A 484-nucleotide genomic window follows, 5' to 3' on the forward strand; every position below is an offset into this window, starting at 1 on the left:
GACTAAAACACATTTAAAATGAGTGCATTTTAGTGTACTGTAAAGCTGCAAATATCATAATTCAGTCAGAGGACATTACAAAAAATAATGGTGACAAATATAGTATAATAATGAATTATACAACTATAGCACTAAAGGCAAAGAAAAAATCCTAAAAATCCTTTCTTCCCCACAACTTTTAAATATCTTATTATGATTATGACAGCAGTTTACACTGGAGCCTATTTGTAAAATCTGCCAAGATGAAAGACTTCACAGAAATGTATAAAGTGGAAGATAATGCCAAATAATACCCTACCTTTGATATATAAATTATATACACACAAACAAAGTGACCCTCTTGGATACAAGTGTATTTGGAGAATGGGGAAAAAAATATAACACCAAAATACATTCTCAAATTCAGAATGTACATTTCACTTAAATTCATACAATTTGTATGCTATGCAGATAAGATGATCTTTGTATATTTTGGGAGGTTATG

Source organism: Penaeus monodon, chromosome 32 (genome assembly GCF_015228065.2).
Source record: "Penaeus monodon isolate SGIC_2016 chromosome 32, NSTDA_Pmon_1, whole genome shotgun sequence".
Lineage (NCBI taxonomy): Eukaryota > Metazoa > Arthropoda > Malacostraca > Decapoda > Penaeidae > Penaeus > Penaeus monodon.